This window comes from Cimex lectularius, unplaced genomic scaffold (genome assembly GCF_000648675.2).
Source record: "Cimex lectularius strain Harlan isolate CLEC.00 unplaced genomic scaffold, Clec_2.1 scaffold9, whole genome shotgun sequence".
NCBI lineage: Eukaryota > Metazoa > Arthropoda > Insecta > Hemiptera > Cimicidae > Cimex > Cimex lectularius.
This window is the reverse complement of record NW_019392733.1, coordinates 256181-275646: the sequence shown is the minus strand read 5'-3', so window position 1 is coordinate 275646 and position 19466 is coordinate 256181. Positions and strand designations below refer to the sequence as shown.

The following is a 19466-nucleotide window of genomic DNA, read 5'->3' as shown; positions in this document are numbered from 1 at the left end:
ACGGTTTTGCTCATAAAATTTAATTAACAATTTTTTTCATAGTTTTGCTCGTAAAATTACACCATTTTATAATGTCGGGTAGCATCAGAAGAGGACACTCAAATTTTTTGTAGTTTATTTCAAACTAAGTACATGTAATTTTGTCGCTATATTAACTACAACATGTTATTTTAATGTAAACCAAATTAAACGAGATCAAAAATTCGTAAGTTTTTATAAACATTGTTTAATTATGATGGTTAGGGGTAACTTTATTTAAAACAATTAAGTTTAACAATCAATTTATTAGATGGTTGTGCTCATGAAATTTAACTAACAATTTATTACATGGCTGTACAAGGTTTTGCTCAAAATAGTGCATTAAGAACAAAAGATGCGTTGCGATTGTGATAGTGGATTAGATAAACGCTGTGGACTGTACGCGACGTGTGCTTGCGACGAATAGATGTGCACACCCCACCAAAACGTGGCAAGGCGTCAAGTAGCGTCGGGTAGCGTCGCATGGCGTAGCATCGGGTAAGTGTGTTTCTGGCTTTAAGGTGGTAAGTCGGGTGAGCCTTGTTTTACAATACCCTCCAACTTAAATCGAACAAAGGTCCAAGGGTTAGCGGAGTGATGTAACCCGTTGGCGCGTACGTGAAATCGGAGTTTCGGGGGCACTTTAACGATATCGACTACAGGGCGGTTGTTATGAATTTACCAATTCGTGATCCATGACGGTGAAATGATTTGTTTGAAAATTGTCGGGTTCCATTGTGCAGTGTTTCTCTCGTGTCGGTGGGCGCGAAACAACAACGAGAAGACGTCCCTTCTTATGAATGTAAACAGAAAACAAACTTTGCATGTTTGCCGGCGGTAACATTTCACGACGGTGTTTCCAGCCCGAAAAGTTTATTTCATTTTATTTATCATGGAACGTTTATTCGGTTAATTAGTGAATATGGATAGAGTAAATAAATGGGAACTTTCGTCGATTGGGAGAGATGATAGTAATTTAATGGCAATTTCGTTTTATTTTGTGCGTGATTAGCTTGTTCCTTTTCGGCGTAGAAAACGCGAGATTTTTCAGAAAAGAAAGATTTTCCGGCCAACGACCTTTAAATTATCATTACGATTTTAGAAAAAACAAAATTTGGCTCTAGGGTGTGTCCCAGTCATGACACTTCTAGCAGGGGTTCGAGCTATCTAATGGTCGTCCCAGCGAGGGGTGTGCGGGTCTTTCCTCAGTTCGGGCTCTCTCTGACTCGTGCCGAAACCGGAGCAAAGCCCATTTCTAGGCTTCTCCTCGGAATACGTCCAGTCTGAAAATGGTGTTATTCAAAGTTAAGGGCACACATTGAGTTGAGGCGATTTGTAACTGTGAAATGTAGGAGTCCAGACCTCTCGTCACCAACAGGGAATGCTCTACCACCTGGCAAGGGAAAACAAATCCAATTAGCCAGCCACCACACCAAATGGCTGCACCCTTTGCGAGCATTTGGATGATAGGACCAAGGAAGCAGTCGTCCTTATATATAGCATGCAAAGATGCAAAGATTACGCCTACCTAGTCTCTCGAGATGCGTTAAGGGAGTTGTTAGCTTGCGGGTGCTGCATCAGGGACACACGAGGGTTAGAGTACCAAATCCTGTCTGTATAGACGGGAGAGGGTGCATATCCATATTAACTACGAGGCAGCGAACTATCGTTCTAAGTCCAAGCCCAGCTGCATGGGAATGGTTCGTAGTGGCGTAGTGGTGAGGCTCCTGGCGAATACTTATAGAAGAGACTCTTGTTCAGTGAAGCCAGCCAGCATGGGCGTCCTTTCCCAAGGGCAGGTTCCTGTAGGGAGTGGTTTGAAATTTCACGAAACCGTGGCCTGAGCGTATCCGGAAGTTTCGACGCTAGCGGAGCCCAAACACTCAGGGAGATAGAGTTGTCGTGTCTATCTAGGGAGCACGTGGGAGACCGCTGATGCATTTCGACCCAGTCGGGTATCCCTGTACGCGCGGCGCAAGGTTGAGTACACAATGTTAGCCCATCTCTTCGGACGGGGCAAGCGGGAGAAGTCAACATCTCTGTCTAGTCTGTGGATGTGTGGGCTTATCCACCAAACCTCACGGTTTCACACTATCAACCGTGCGCGGAAGTGAGTCGCTCATAACTTGCCAAATTGAACGTGTGATAAGGCCTATGTGCCAGGTGCGCACGTTAAAGAACAATGCTATAAAGACATTGCGACCCATAATGGGAAACATATTATGTCGGTGCAAAATACGACTATGCCGCCCTCGATTCTGAGGTGTTAGATTTAAGAAAAAAATGAACGTTACCTTCTTCTCGACGATTCCAAGCATCGGTGAGGGTTCAGAAATCGAGATATAATTCTGGCTATGTTCCAATCAACTATGTTAAAAAGAGAAGCAGTACTATATGTTGAATAAACAATGGGACCAAGGATACTGATGGTCAATCAGGTATGATCGGAATATGACAAAGTAGGTGAAGGGAAGGATCCCCTAGAGCTTCCACAGCAAACAATGCTCGGGGTTTGTATTTTCGTATTCATCCAAGGACCGATGAATTTAAAAACAAAGTGAATGTTTTTCAGAGTTGGTAAATGATCTAAAAATTATGAAGTAGAAATTTTGTACGTTGGAGAGGCAAAAGGGGTCTTGGATGCTCTAGATTGTAAATAAATAATATCAAGTTAAGCCGGTAACCACCCTATTACACACAAACCTTACTCTACGGTAAAAAACATTCCCTCGCCGTCTTTTGGTCGAGCTGGATCAGGGTTTTCTTAAATAAACATGGCTTTTTTTTAAGTACAGAGTTATAAAATCCTTCATCACGGTTCCCTTTGAACAGTCTTTCCGGGATATCGTAATTTCGAATGATCTGGTAATGAGGGAGTTGGGGTGTTTGATCTCAACGGATCCCACACTCTCGGCCTCACGTGACGAATTTCCAGTCATGAAATATGTAAAACATAAAATCTTTTGATGACATATTCCATGTTGGAGATTTTTATATTTAAAAACATTGCAGAAGGGACCAAGATTGATTTTCAAATTATGTTTTGCGCTTTCTTCTTCTATCTATGCTTACTTTTTCAATGAGTTTTAGCTATACGTGACCGGCTCAACGGAGTTACACGCCAGTTACATATTATTTCACGTTTCTGCTCACTCTTCGCTCCATTCCGATCGTTTACCGGCCTAAATATTTATCAATCTTTATTGTTTCTGAAACCGTGTCGCGTTGTGAGAGTCGACGGACTTTCGACGGTAGTTTCATGAAAATCGTATCCGCCTGCTCTGTTGGATTCCGGCCAGCAATGTTACTTTGTAATATTCAGTAGGATTCTGTTCTCCTGTCGTTAAGTTTGTCCCTTTAGGCAGTTTCCTGTGGAAAATAAAAGTGAGCTTCGGGGGTAGGAAGGTGTTTTCAAGGGGTTGGCTATCTATATTTATGATATTGAAGGTCGATTTTTGGCTTTTGGTTCGATGGTTGTTCGTTTTGTTTAACCATTCCTAAAACTTTTAAATGATTGCGACCTGTATGTAAGATTGTTGAAATCTTGAACGCCTGTTTTTTAAACAAATTCTGAAAAACTTTGGAGAAGATGGATTTGCCTTAATTAAGAAGGCCTCCATAAATAAACACGCAAAAACATCTTTGTTTGTATAATAATAATAATGATGTTTAAGTTATGGAACAAAACATCAAAATTCTAATAAAAAACAGGAATACATTTTATATGTAATTTAAAATGGGATTTTGCATATATTTGGCGTTCCAAATTAAGAATTTTAAAAGAATAAATCTTTGGATGGCAATAGGATAAATTAGTTTATGAGTGAATGTTTGGAGTCAGAGCTTTATAGCACTGAGAAGGGATATAGCCAGAGTTGGGCAAAATCTAACTAGTTCAATCATGATTAAGAATTTTTATTGACGTTTAATCATGATTGAATTAATCATGAGTAAATTAATCATTGTATGATTTAGTCATACCTCATGATTGAATTAATCATGAAGAAATCATATAATGATTAATTTACACATGACTAATTCAATCATGATTAAACTTCAATCAAAATTCTTAATCATGATTGAACTAGTTAGATTTTGCCCAACTCTGGCTACAATGATCAACTTACCAAAATCCAACAGACTCCGGATAAAAATTTTGGGGTGAGGGTCGTGCTCAAGGCCAACATTCAAAAAGTGTTATCATAAACGAAAACCAAAGTTACATAATTATTCTACATATCTATTTTGTTACAATCAAGACCCCTAGATGGTATATTTTTCAGATAATGTAGAAATCTCTCCTTTCAAGCGGAATAAATTTTAATTCAAAGAAATATTTTTTTTCCATTGATCGGTTATGTAAACATATTTACTTTTAAAATTTACTTTTCAAAGTGTAGCTTGTAATAGGATTATTTTATTTTATTATTATTATTATCATTACTTTTTGGCGTTACATAACGACGTAGTTTTACTTATAATTCGAAGATTGATTTTTGTTAAATAAGATGATGAAAGAAGTACGTTTTGATTAAATACATTTCTGTTAGAAATTTTTTTAAAAGTGACGAAGTTGTGTATTTTTCATTTTTTGAGCACCCATTTGAACATGATTTATAGAAATTTAGTCATGACTAACTACATTGTGACTAAATAGTCAGGCCTCGAATTTAATTACTAGTCATGACTAATTTAGACATCAATCACATTTAGTGACTAATGAGTAAATTAGTCACTTATACCAATCATGATTAACGGTCTGAATGATCAATCATTAATCATTAGACAAGACTAATTTTTGCCCACACTGGATATAGCTAACCTAGGATAGAAGGTTTGGATGATAGGGCGTAAAATGACCTTAGCCGTTAAAACGCCCTTAAAAATTAATAATAATAATAAAGTTAAAGTGTTTCATCAGCTAGAGACAGAATTTAAGCTTAAAGTGAATCCATGTTGTAAGATAAGCCTAAAAGTCAACCCGGCTCTTACTCAAAGTTTTGAGATTCTCAAATGGTCAAAAACTATCCTCGAAGGATCTTAATCGTTTTATTAAAATTAAAATGTCACATAGTACACTGAGAGACAAAAAAGTAGCGACACTCAATATTTTTAATTTGTCTTGGACAATCCTCCGTTGATTTTTTTATAAGAATATTTGGTCCGTTTTAAAAGATTAGCTACAAATAAAACGCAGATAAAATATTTTTTGAAAGGCTTCTTTCTAACGTTCCGGTGGTTTGATTTTTTTAAGTTGTACCATTTTTAAGTTTAACATTTGTTTGAGTAATAGTTTTAAGTGATAAAGATTCAGTAAGAAACATAGGATTGTTGGAATATGGAAGAAGCCAAGCGAATATGGCAAGGGTGCTTAACATTCCCAGAACAACTTCCGAAGGGTCTTCTGTCTCTACCAATATGCTGGCGGTTATTCAAGAAGGCATGGATCAGGTCGCCATCGTGTAACATCTCAGAGAGTTTTGTTCTTTCGAGTGTACTCGATAATCGACATTCTACCGCTGTTCTGATCAAGAAACGACTTCGAAAAGTTAGAAATTAATTAATGCCGGTTTAGCTACTGTAAGGCGAAGACTTTCAAAAGCTGGATTACTTTAGAGAAAGCCTACCATTGGTTAGAATTTCTTACAATGTACAGAACAGCTCGGTAAGTTTCGCAAAAAACCACATCAATTGGTCTGAGCAAGATAAGAATAAAATCTTGTTTTCTACTCGGATGAGTCAAGATTTAATTTGGGTTTTCTGGCGGCCGAGGGAGAGAGAGTTAGGAAAAGAGTATAAGAGCGATCTATCCCCGCAATATTTTCACTCCGGAGCAACTATGGAGGTGGTGGTGTTATGGTTTGTGCAGGCATTTCTATGGAAGGTCGCACATATTTGATTTTCATCTAGGGCTCCCTAACGCCTGCGTGATACATTGAAGGTGCATTATCTTAAGAAGTTGTTCCTTATATGCCTCTAATTGGCGATGATTTCATGACAATGCAAGGATCCACATAGTTTCGTTGGTCGCTTCTTGGACCTGGCTTCAAGTCAATTTCCAGTGGCCAGCATGTAGTCCCGACTTAAACCCTATGGAACACTTTTGGGACGAGTTGTCAAACAGGGTAAAAAGTCGCCCAGTTGTGCGAGGGACTAAGAATGAAGCTGTTGGAGGAGTATGAAAATAATCCACAGCACTACATTCCAAACCTTATAAAATCGATTCCACGTTGGGGGCAAGGAGAAGGAAATACTCCGTACTGAATTGAATATTTTCTTCATTTTTTCAATAGCAATATTTTTGGTAATATTGTTTTACTCAGTTTAAATTTTTAGTTAGCTATATCTTATATTTTTCTTTAAAAATATCCGGTAGACAAAAAAAAGTAAAAAATAAAAATTATATTGATTGCAAGTATTTACTTAAAAAATGTGGGTGGTCAATTTTTTGCCTTTCAGTGTAGAATGCACTACTGGACAGCTTCTTCATCTTGACATACTCTTGGATTCGTATGATTGAGATTTGATGTCCATGAGGTGAAAAGGAGAGATAGATTTAGAAGACAAGGAAGGTGAACTTGATGTTTGGGGGTAGCTCGGATAGTATTCAAGTTAGAGGACAAAATTGTAATATCGCGCGAGTACATGGGTATGATGGTATTAGGGGGTGTAGGTAGGTCAGCAGTATAAATGGCATAAAGGATGGAAGAACGGTCCCTTGTGGGAGGCCGGCTAATATCTGTCTGACATCTTTGAACTCGTTGCCGAACCTCACTCTGAAGCAGCGGTCGGTTAGGTAGGATTTCAGGTTTACCTCTGTTACAGGTTAGCGGATAATACATCGCAAATGTTTTGTCAATTGTGGTGGTGTTCTTATTGAAAGGCAATTATTTAAAATGGGCAAACGCTGTTGTTTAAACCTCTTCTAATAATAATTTATTTACACACCTAATTCAAAACCCCTCTAAAATTTGTCTAGCAATTACAACGCTCCATATCGGCTCTTGTTTGTTTGCATGCAGACAGCTCTGGGGAATTTTAAAACATCGTCTTTATTAAGGCTGAAACGACGCATTACACCCACAATTAATAAACTGAAACGATGAAATTTTACCGAAATGTGCGGTATACTAAGTCACAGGAAAAGGAAGTCTTAAGAAAGAAGTGAACCACAATAAAATAGGGCGAAAAAGCGTGGCTGAACGATTTAATCTTCACCATGATTCCAGCCGTAAACAATTTATTTTGTCACCCGTTTCTGAAGTAAACAAGAGTACGTAAGGAAGGTCTTCGTGTAAAGGACGGGAAGCGAAATTTACGACCGGCAAGTAACCTCGGCTCTCTTCAATTATTAAAAATAAATAAATGTCAAAAAGTTAAATTGTAAAGGCCCAATCTATGAATCTAGAACTGACAACCGACAACCTTTTTAATACTGCAGACGCTTTATCAAAATTTGAATTGTTCGAAGTACTTGAATAATTTTCAGAATTTTCACCTCATAACAAAAGAAAAGATTTCATGCTTCGCCGTTTGTATAACTCGTCTGAACTCTGAATAACTCTCTCCTGTCACAGCATAAACCTCGACTGTAGTGAAACTGAAACCGCATGAAGCGGAACAGCAGTTTTTATGACAGCCGAACGGCTCGAAAGGCCCAGTTTTTCAGATCGAATATGTGATACTCGATTAAATGTTAATACAAACAGGGACTGGCTAATAAGGGTTGAGAGTTTTGGGTCAATGGTTTGCCCGTTTGCGTGACTCCCGCAAGTGCTAATGCGGTTCTTGCTTTCGTCAGTGAACAGCTGGAAATGAATTCCTTGTAAAACGCTATTTAAAACTAAAAAATATACCACTTTTTAGGTCTATATTTATTTTATAGAAAATCAAAACTATTGAAAAAAAAGTATTTGAATTTTACTTTTGGGGGTCCGCGTAGCCGAGTCGTCAGCGTGACAGACCCTCGGCTCTAGACCCCGCGGTCGTAGGCTCATTCCCACCGTCGTCCCTGGTCCTTTTGAAGTGAAACTTCCTTACGCAAGGTAGAATAAAATCATTCATTTAACGACCCAGACGCCGACAACTGTTTCTCGCCACCTCTCCGACTCCGACTAAACGCAGCAGTACTTAACTGTTGACATACATCGAGGAAATTCGCGTATTATACATTACCGCAATTATAGCTCAAGACCTCAATGAATACAAGAAATGGTAAAGTTACATGTGTAGTGTACATTAATCACAGATTGGTATCAAAAACCAAGAAACACAAATCGCTACCTCAACTTTACATCAAACAATTCTCTTCACACAAAAATAAACACGGCCAAAGGGTTACTTCACAGAATGATTACCCTAAGCCATGAATCATTTCACCACAAGAACATAAAGATATACAAACATATCCTACATACCAATCACTACCCTAAACACACAATCATCAGAATAATCAATAATTACAATTCAACACTAATACCATCTCCTATTACTATTAATACTATATCAAATCTATCAAATACAGACAAACCAACATACATATCCATGCCATTCATTCACGGCCTATCACAAAAATTAAACACATTTCTCTCTTCTGATAACTTTAAAATAGTCATCAAAAACTACAAAACTATTCACACACTTTTTTACAAAATTAAAGATCCCACACAAGTAACAAATAAATCTGATGTAATTTACAAAATCAATTGTTTAAATTGTCTTAAAACTTACATCGAACTTACATTCATAAATTAATTAATTATTCTGAAGACCAAAATCCTATTCAAATTTTCTTTCCTGGACCGGCTCGTTTTGGCAAAACATTCGTAATTCGTCTTCTCACGGAAATTTATGCTGACGTATTGTAACGCATAAACGTGTGCGTCAATAGAAAAGGCAGCATGAAAACATCCCTCACAAGATTACTTATCTTTAGAGATAGCTAAACAATATCCAACACTCTTTATATGTGTTCAAGTTATCATTATTGATGAAATCAGTATGGGACGAGCATAACGGCTGGCTCAAATTGATACTAGACTAAAGCAAATTACGGGTAATTATAATACGAACTTTGGTCCCATCTGAGCCACGCCGATTTACAAAGAATTGAAATAATAGCAGGGCCTATTTTATGGCGGAAACTCAAATTCTATTAATTGCGCCAAACAGATGTCATATTTTCTCTGTTGTTGACGAAAATTGGCAATGGTGAAGACTTGGAAGGGAAAGGTTAATTTACAAGAGGAATTAATCAGCCTTGCTCTCAGTCAACTATCGAATGTTGGGTCGTCATTGAAGAATTTCATCAATAACAAAACAAGAAAAACCTTGTTTTTTCAATTAATTATCAATGTCCAAGGGCACACGCACAGGATTTATCAGATGGAGGTTTGCTAAAATCATATTTCTTAATACTTGTGGATACATCGCTGGATAATGATGAAAGTGCCCCCTAATTGTGACAGCACCGATAAATTCAAACATACTTTGTTGGTAGCTGGAGGAGTTGCTGTTTATAAAAATTCCAATAAGGGCTTTTTTAGATGTGAAATTTAATTGAAAAATGATACCAAGGCCTAAACTACTAAATCAGGAAGCACCGTTGATGCCGTATTTAGTAGATAGCTGGAGAAATTAGAATCAAGAACATTCATATCATATTTTAGTTACCATAAACCAATAGTCTGTTTTCTAAAACATGGGGGATCATTAATGAATTTAATTTATAATTATTTGGAGATCGTGAGATATAGGTTTAGAAAAACATTTTTTTATAGTGCCAACGTTTCGATCTTTATTGAGATCATCTATATATATCTATCTATCATAGGGGGACCTATGTGCCTCCTATTCCTGGATTCGATCTCGGCATAGCTCTTTCTTTCTATCGTATACATTCTCTCTCTCTCTCTCTCTCTCTCACTCTCTCTCTCTCTGATTGTCTTTACTTTTGTATACTTTCTCTGGGTTTTCACCTTCTCACTCTATCTCTCTTTATATCTCCCTCAATCTCTTTCTTTTTATTTCTGTCTCTTTTTGAACACTCTCACTCTCTATTTCTCTCCCTTTGTTTCTTTTCCGTTTTTCTTTTTCTCTTTCGCTCTTTCGTTTCCCTCACTTTTTGTTTTTCTCACTCTCTCGATTTTTCTCCCTTCTTTTACTTTCTCTAGGGAACCGCGGTCGCCCAGTGGTTAATATGTCCTACTGTTTGCCACGCTGGCGGTTCTGTACACATGGAGTTTTAGTTATTCGAAATAGTTTAGTTAGTTTCCAACTAAACTTACCAACAGATAGGGTCCGTTTATCCTCGCTTTTGCTTCAGTTATTTTGCGAAGAATAAATGAATACTAACTTACTATATCTTAAGTAAATTTTAGTTTAAAAACAGGAAATGTAAAACAAAAGTCATCGAAATGTTACAAATTCCTAATTTCATGGGAAAATATGGAAGAAATAAACGTATTTAAATTTGATACGTTAGAGACTCTAGGCCGATCAGGCCCAACGACGCTGCCACACGTTACAATCGTGTTTTTTATTGCATTTTTACAATAAGAAAACCGGATCGTGGTGGTTAATCCGAAGGCCCCTTAGTTGACCTCCGCCTTTACGTTACTCTCCAGATCTATATGTCCGGCCACCTAGACAACACCTACGAGACAAAGATACGCTCCAATGGTATCTCTCCAACAAGAGCACAACAAGAAAGTCTACGGAGGACCTGTCACGGAGAGCAGTAACAGAGCTGAGAGATTTGGTGCAGACAAATCAGCGCGCAATTTTTTTTTTTTTTACGCCGCTATTTTTTGTCCAAATGGCAGATCACGGATCATGGATGGTACGAGTACAGATAATAATTCTCTTACAGGATATTTTAATCTAAATCGGCACCCCTGTTTCACTAACTAGTGTTGAATTTTCTAAACTTTACAATTTTCTTGCCAACAATATTTGAAACTGTCCGATGATTAGAATCGACTGCACGATGAATAAATGGATATCTTACCCTTCTTATACATATATGTATACATAATATTTAAGGTTAAGATGTATAGTACAATAAATAAGATAATATAATACATTTCTGAACCAGAAAATCAAATAAAAGATATAAATAATAATTATGATTTAGTACTGTTTTCAGAGTATCAATGTCTATGTAACATTCCGTCCTAACAACATGTTTTAATAAAATTTTCAGACCTTCGATCTCTTTGCAAAAGAAAAAAGACATCTGTTGCTCGGATGTTCTCTTCAGTATCCTGCTCAAAATTTAAAATAGAACCCGGTTGTTGTCTAGGGTCAGAATGCTAATCATTTCCCTTATTCATAAAGTGCCCAGCTATTATAACGCGGTGTTGAATACAACGGTTTTAATTAAATTTGTATTAAACCCGACAACAATAATACGTAAAGGTCTTAGCGAATTTACGGTCACTCTTTATTCCGCTGTGGATTTTTGTTTTTTTCAGTAATATCCTTTGTGCTCGGGGAGGCTTGATATTTTCCGAAGCGTTTCCCTCTTCTGTCTTTAACAGAACACAGGACTCTTTGGCCAACAATTAGCTTTCCTTTAAACGGAAAAGCATGCCCATGGCTACTTTTCACGAATTTCTGAAATACATTGATGGCAAAATAACCCCACCACCGTTACATTTTAATGCATTTAGGTTTATTCATGTTTTGCTTACGAAAAAAAGATTTGATTGTAAAACTAAAAAGTTTAAAAACAAAATGTTTATTACCTAATTCTAAAAAAAGCTATTATTGGTTAAAGATAAAAAAAACGAAAATTCACAAACAATTAAAAATGATTAAAAAGTATGCCGAATGCACGTTCCTATCGAATCACGTCCGTTAAACGCGTTTGCATTCTTTGGACAAGATTTCTGATGAAATACTGAAGAATACTTTTTTATCTCAACTAAAAACCTTAAATTATTGAAAGCTATTAATTGGTCAAGGGGACCACGAAAACTAGTGAATACTGAGGAATGTTTTCCCATTCATCAAGAACAGCCTTTCTTCATGTCTCTAGGGTGTTAAGACATGAGTTTCGCTGTCGTACTCTTCCCTTAAGTTGATCGCAAATGTATTCGATTGGGATCAAATCTGGACTTCGAATTGTCCACACCAAGAACTCTATTCGAACCTGATTCATGTAGTCATCATACATGCTCTATGGTGCCTGGCTTTATCCAAAGCTATTTAAAATATCTCCCACCGATGAGGGGGAGGTAAATGGCACTACAAGTTCTTCGATTATGCCTTGTAAGCACCTCGTGTGAAGTGCATCTTCCTCGCACAATATATCAATGACCAACCATGAAATGCCACCTGAGGAACCATACAGCATGGAGCGTATCTTTCTCCTGGGGTACCACTCTCGTCTTCATATGAACTTACGCCCATCTAAAGATTCGAGGCCAAGATCTCATCTGCAAAGAGAACTCGTCCCCCCTTCCAATATCCAATTTACATGTTCCGTACGAATTGAAACTTGGCCATTTTCTGAGGTGTGGTACGAACAGGGCCGGGCATGGAGCCGGGTGCCAGGCCATGAGGTTATTTTCATTGAGGTTCATTTTTCTTACACTCCTGGAGGAAATCGAAACATTTCAGACTTGGGTTTTCAACTTTCCCGTAATGCTGCGGTTTCGTAGAGCCTGATGACAGATGAATCTGTGTTTTCTTTCGATTCTAGACTAGATCGACCCTGCCCTGGGTCTTCTAGTAGGAAACCCTGTTTCTCTGAAGCGCTGAAGAACCTTTCCTATTCTACAGTGATTTACATTCAATCTCCTAGCGACTTCGCCCTGGCTCTATCCTTCCTCTAATAATGTTATGTCCCTGACGCTGTCATACTCACTCAAAAGCCTGATGGGAGCCATTGAAAAAGGTTTAAGAATTTAAAAAAAATCAACGAAGGAAAAAGATTAACCGAAAGCGATCTTTAGGCATTACAGAATAGAATGGCATAATGCTACTTTGTGTGGAAATGGGATAATCATTATTTACTGTTTAATTTGACTACGATAGCTGCTAATTACCTGTCACTAATATAGAAAGATGATGGATTTAATTTTAAACTGAATAAATTGAGTGGCTGCCTTAATAATCAAAATACAAAAGGGTGGCACGAATTTATTAATTAATTGTTAAAGACGTTAAATATTTAAAAAGGTGCCGATGATTAATGTATGTATTCGGTTTTCTTGTTCTCTTGAAAATAATTCAAATTTGGCATATATATTAAAGACAATACTGTCAAAGGGGACAACATCTTGTTTCATGTAAATTAGTCTTACGCAACTACTACATGCTTTGTAAGCAAAACTCTGAATCGACGGTAAAGTTTGCTAAATTAAAAATTAAAAAGGGAAAAATTTTTATATGCTCATATGCCCTATATAGTTTGCATTTGAACTGGATAAGTGGGTAATTTAAGGGTTATAAGAGAGCGATAGAAAGAGACACACATGGTGATCAATACGTCTGGAATCTATTGTATATAGATTATGGTCAATGAACAACGTATCTGCCCAAAACTCTTTAATTTTTGCCATACTAAACAGATAAATTTGCAAAAATCAGTATTACAAGTTTAAAAAGAACAAAAAAAAAGATTTTTTTTTATTATTATTAGTTTACATCCAAATGTGTTATTGGTCATAAGCCTTAACTAGAGACCTTTGAAAAGAAAATTATGTTTCATGTTTGACAAGACAATTCCATCACCAATTACACAAGATTGGAAAGATTAAAAAATCGTAAGTGCACATACGTACACGTACGCGTTAAATTTAATAATGCTGTCAAGTCTGCTGAATACACGATGTTTTATTATGCTTATCCACAATCAGCAGCTCACGCTAATAACCTCATCCTTACAGGTAGAACCTTTTAAGCCAGGAACACATTTACCCGAAGCTACGCCATGCGACGCTACCCGATGCTACCCGACGCAAATCCAAACTCCGATTTTCGATAAGGCTGCATTACCCCCGTGCACATCTACCTGATGCTATGCCACGCTAACCTACCCGACTCTCTGCGATCCCCACTCGTCTGGTCGCATCGAGTACAGTCGAAAACAAAAGAACCGGACACTCATATTTTTATTCAAACTACATGTATTAAGCCAGGAACACATTTACCCGATGCTACGCCATGCGACGCTACCCGACGCCTTGCCACGTTTTGGTGGGGTGTGCACATCTATTCGTCGCAAGCACACGTCGCATACAGTCCACAGCGTTTATCTAATCCACTATCACAATGCATCTTTTGTTCTTAATGCACTATTTTGAGCAAAACCTTGTACAGCCATGTAATAAATTGTTAGTTAAATTTCATGAGCACAACCATCTAATAAATTGTTTGTTAAACTTAATTGTTTTAAATAAAGTTACTCCTAACCATCATAATTAAACAATGTTTATAAAAACTTATGAATTTTTGATCTCGTTTAATTTGGTTTACATTAAAATAACATGTTGTAATTAATATAACGACAAAAGTACATGTACTTAGTTTGAAATAAACTACAAAAATATGAGTGTCCTGTTCTGATGCTACCTGACGAAAATGGTGTAATTTTACGAGCAAAACTATGAAATAAATTGTTAATTAAATTTTATGAGCAAAACCGTGTAATAAATTGTTCCAATTTTAGTATATGTACCGCCGAACGAATAAATTGTTAGTTAAATTCATTATATCAAAAAATCGTATTCCGGTGTTTTGATTAATTTTCTACCAAACCATTAAAATTAATTTTTTAAATAAAAACTAATTAATTTTTAATCACAGTTAGTTTGGTTTATATTAAAATAAGTATGTTGTAATTAATATAACGACAATAATACATGTAGTTTGAATAAAAATATAAGTGTCCGGTTCTTTTGTCTTCGACTGTACTCGATGCGATTCGACGAAAATCTGGACAGTGGGGATCGCAGAGCGTCGGGTAGGTTAGCGTGGCATAGCATCGGGTAAGTGTGTTCCCGGCTTTAAGCCGTAGGTACAAAGTGCAACTAAAACATGTAAAGCCACCTGAGTATTGGATATTACGCTTATTTGGTTAGTTTGACAGGTCTCTGTGGTACGTTGGATTTCAAATTAACCCATTTTAACATCAAATTACCGTTTTTTATTATTTTTTCATTTCAAATTGACCATTATTAACTTCATATTACCATTTTATATCAAATTAACCATTTGAACCTTAAAATTGCATTTTTCTAATGTGTTTTATTTCATATTAACCCATCCTTTAAAATATTAAAAAACTTGAGGTGCTAGTTTATCGTTAAGAGTTCATCTACAACTACTTTCACGATCAAATTAGTTATACCTTTCAGCATAAATTATTAAATTTTGACCCAAAAATTGAAGTGTCAACAGGTGTAAATCATTTGTAAATAGAAATATGCGACTTTATACATTGCTCTATCGAAATTACAAACCTAGAATAGCATAACTTTGCTTGTAACACAACAAAAACAAAGTTCATTTACACACCGTTGCTCAAGCGATTCGAGAAACTTGACCGTCCCCCGAGGTGAGGCTGTTGTTAACGATCTGGTAAGCCACTCTGAATAAAACTCTGGGCCTAAATTATCAACCATCCGTAATGATGATACCGTGTAACCTTTTAAAAATAGCCTGGCACGACTGTGCATACTAAGGGTCAATTCCAACCTGTAAACCTTTTTTTTGAATTTTTTATTATAAAACATTCATATAGAATTCCTTACAAAAGGTCCTTTTCATTCTGATATAATAAATAGAAAAAAGTTAATTTACTAGGGTAATTAAAATTTTTGTACGTCCGTCTTGCATGTATGAAATAAATGATAAAAGTAATACAAATCATGAACAAAATATGGTAATATCATAAATTTTTTCTACATACGAAAACACGGTCGTTGTTAACATGTATATGTATGTCTCTAGCACAAAACCCATTAATTACAAAGGAAAACTATTTGTTGAATTAAAATGAAATTGAAAAGGAAATCTACAATATAAGCCCTCAAAGAGTTAAGACTATCGCATTTCATAAATATTTATCCAGTTCTTCTTATTTACCGATGTTTATTAAATCCGAGTTAATTATTTAATACTTTATGGCTTTAACTACGATTGGAGCAGCGGTTTATTACATTATACATGTACAGGCTTACTTATTTATTTGTATCACTGATTATAACAATTTGAATGAATAAGAAAAACGCAGTGGGTGTTGTGAAAGGTCGCGTTTGCGTTGTGCTACTTCGGTAATAACAAGACGGCGTTCACACGGTGTTAATACGTTTCTGCGTTCATAAGTATTTTTTGTCTAATTTAAAGACAGAGTATTTTTTTTTTAATTTTTAATTTCACTTTTATAATTTTTCTTCTCCACATTTTTCTACTTTAACTTATTATTACTATTATTTTATAGTTATATTATTTGTATTATTCTGACGGGTACAATTAAATGATGGATGCTTCCGTTGGGGGGAAATTCCTTGGAGTAATATTTCCCTCATTTCCTAGCATAGCTAAGACTGAAGGCATAATTTTGAAAAATTTTGATGAAGTTTTCATTCAGGATTCTTCCAATAACTACACCAACACAAGTAATAAAAGGAAGTTTAATGACGACTCCAAACTTTTAAGTAAAGCTGTATTTAGGGATGTGTTCGTTATTCAGGCTGATAAAGAAAAGAACCGTAGCCAACAACTACCCAGTAATCGTTTCCAGCAGGATGGCACTGCCTCATTGATATTAAACGTAGGAATTAACGACAGAAATTTAGGAAAAGTCCATCTTATGCTGTTTGGCAAATGGCTCTTTCAAAACAACAATTTAAATAATAATTCTATTAATGGCAATCATGTTGTAGGTAAAAATAGAATTATAATTGGAGTTCAATTTAGCTAAATAGCGGGCTCTGAAGAGGGACATGGCCCGAAATGCATTACCGACTGAAATATTTGCATAAAAAGTAAATGATGTGTTCCATTTCAAATAAATAACCAACATTCTGGAATTAAAATTGTAGCCAATAGAGAAACGACTAATTATTTATGTGAATGTCATATCTTAAAGAAACAAAATGTACACACTAACATTCCGGATTTTCTTATGCAGATAAAAGGGATTATTAGGCATGTAGACACTTGTTTAAGCGAAGAAGAAATCTTGAACAACATATAGATTGTTCCAACATGATCGGTCGATAGAATGAATAAATGGGAAAGACTAGGAGACAAGTTTAAGATCACCTCCCTCCATACACGTGTAATAACATTTATAGGTCACAAGTTGCCAGAAGCAGTTACTGTCCAGTACGACCATTCATAACACCGGTTGTGGCCCGACAAAGGCAGTATTTGAGCCTTCTTTGGCCAGGCTTTCCGCCTCTTCATTGCCATAGTGTCCCTTATGAGCTGGTATCCATATGATGGTTACCCTATTCTCGTGCCTGGTAGTAATCCTATTAATAAGTTCAACAGTTTCCTCCACCACCCTAGATGTTGATAGCTCTTTTTGTAATGACTTAAGACTGGACTGACTGTCGGAAAAAATTCTAATGTCTTTTCCCTTGATCTTGTTATCCATAAGTGTTCTGCTGCAAGCATTAATGGCCCATATTTCCGCCTGAAAAACGGAGGTGTTATTACCAAGAGGGGAGGAGATGCTGATCCCTAATTTAGGTATATGTATTCCAGCACCGCCTCCCTTGCCTTTAATGAGTGAGCCATCGTTAAAACAGTCTAAGCTACGATGGTCATCATCCGCACTATAGTTATATTCACAAGGAGTAACTACCTGAAAGTACTTTTTCCCTGAAGGGGTTTTAACCTTTTTATCGCTAACGCTTAATAGTTGGCGGTTGACCTTACTCAATAATTGCAGAATTTTCGAGTGACCTATGTTGTTTCCCTTATGATTCCAACTGCCTTCACTAATTAATCAATAGCAGCTGGTTAGTGCTCTGACCTTAACCTCTATGTGTAGAGGTGTAGTGTTGGTTATAATCTCAAGTGCTAGCGTGTGTGTAGTGGAAAATGCTCCCGTCATTATCATACAGCCTAGTCTTTGAAATGACCTTAACCTGTTAAATTCCCTTTATTTTCTGGCCCTTTCAATGTAATGATTTCTCCATCCTTCCTACCAGTGAATGCAATGCAGTTTCCACTAATTTTCCTGGTAAATAGGCATGCTGATTGGGATGTATCATGGTATTAATTCCACAGTCATGTCTAATGTATTTATCTAGGATTTTCTCTATTATTTTTATGAAAATAGTCGAAATATGGTACTGATAGAAAGATAGACATTCAGAAAAATCTCTTCGGTCCCTGGTTATAAAAAAAAAGTATTAAGCAAGATGTGCCTTAAAGATGAAAAGGGATGGGATGGACAGAAGAATAGAATGAGCAAGGGAATTTCATAGGGTGGAGGCATGGATGAGGGAAGGAAGCTCCTCCCTACTATGTTCGATGCGACGTCACATGCGCTAGTTGCTCTTTGCACATGTTTAAGCAAACCGTCAGGTGTGCCAGGAGCTCCTTCACCTGGGCCAACAGCACCCCCTCTCTGTCTGACGTGACTTCAAACGGGCCAGTAGCACCTTCACATGGGCTCGTAGTTCGTTGTGCTAACACCAGTGCGAAAACTTAATTTTCTCTTCTTGACGTTGGAACGGAAGAAAGGAAGGAAATGGCGGAATGAAGGAGGGAATTGATCCAAATCCAACAGCCTGGGATTTTTCTATGTTAAAGTTAAGCCCGTTTTCTAGCCCTATGAGATAATTAAGAATAAGTCCTCCTGAATTCCCTCAATTCAGCTTGCATGTCGGTAAACCAAAAATATATTTTGGCTTCTTGTGCATAAAGGTAAGAGAAGCAATATTTTATGGCATTAGGCAAGTCATTAATAAGAGCCGAAATAGAAAGAGGAATTGAGACTCCAGGAGATGGAGATGGGAGCTTATTTGAGACTATTTCTGAACGGTCCTAAAGGAGAGAAAAGAGAAAAGAGTGCAATCAACGAAGGTCACTGGGGTAGAGACAAGATTTTAAATTTAGTAAAGAGATAGATCTACGTTATCAAAAGCTAGTTATTCAGATATCGTGTGATGCGGTCGGGTGTGATGTAGGTTTCAAAAAAACATTTTCTTTTCTCTCTCTCCTGAGAGATGATCTCAATAAAAGATCGAAACGTTGACATGATAAAGAAAATGTTTTTCTGAAACCTACATCACACCCGACCGCATCTCACGATATCTGAATAACTATCGATTAGCGGTCACTAATCTCTACACACGTTATCAAAAGCTTTAGAAAAATCAATAAGGACAAGTGTAGTTATTTAATATTGATCATAGCAGTCTGTATGTTGATGGAGTAGAACATCAGATGATGTGGATGTGGAAAGTGTGTGCTTAGTG

At 36.7% G+C, this 19466-nt stretch overlaps 1 protein-coding gene across 2 annotated transcripts in view; it reads right to left on the bottom strand.

Annotated features, from left to right (window-relative positions):
* Nucleotides 1-19466, bottom strand: part of LOC106665399 — a 621066-nt gene that overhangs the window by 479043 nt on the left and 122557 nt on the right. The window lies entirely within an intron of this gene.